Source organism: Diaphorina citri, unplaced genomic scaffold (genome assembly GCF_000475195.1).
Source record: "Diaphorina citri unplaced genomic scaffold, Diaci psyllid genome assembly version 1.1 scaffold59834, whole genome shotgun sequence".
Lineage (NCBI taxonomy): Eukaryota > Metazoa > Arthropoda > Insecta > Hemiptera > Psyllidae > Diaphorina > Diaphorina citri.
The window spans coordinates 1-433 of record NW_007437117.1 but is presented as its reverse complement, the minus strand read 5'-3'; the positions used below and the strand labels follow the sequence as shown (position 1 = coordinate 433).

Genomic DNA, 433 nt, shown 5'->3' with positions numbered 1-433 from the left:
TGCCAAGAGGAAGTATGAGAAGTTTGTTACAGATTTGTCTGCGAGTAGCAAGCGGATAGAAGCTCTGGATGCTGCAGTGAATGAATTCGTCAACGAAGGCCACAGTCAACTTGATAAGGTTAGTATTTGTCTAATCATTATTTTAGTAGAACTTTGATAGTTTAATAAGAAGGACTAAAGATGAAAATGACCATTTTAAGAATACTACCAATTTAAAAGACCACGTTGGTTACAATAACCAAACGCACTTAATTCCTGACAATACATTCAGTGGGAGAAATAAGTTTTTGCAAAACCTATCGAATTTACCATTTGCTATTAGTTATTTAAAGAAGGAAAAATCATTAATTTAACCTTTTCTATTTCAGGTGAAAGCCCGTCAGAAGCACATTCATCAGCAATGGGAGCATCTGAACTGGCTCAAAGCTCAGAA

The 433-nt window shown here is 35.6% G+C and overlaps 1 long non-coding RNA gene across 1 annotated transcript; it reads left to right on the top strand.

Moving 5' to 3' along the window:
• On the top strand, positions 1–401 carry LOC113473681. Its single transcript, XR_003395595.1, has 2 exons — positions 1–118; positions 369–401. It is a non-coding gene; the product is annotated as an uncharacterized LOC113473681 (long non-coding RNA).
• The last annotated feature ends 32 nt before the right edge of the window (positions 402–433 follow it).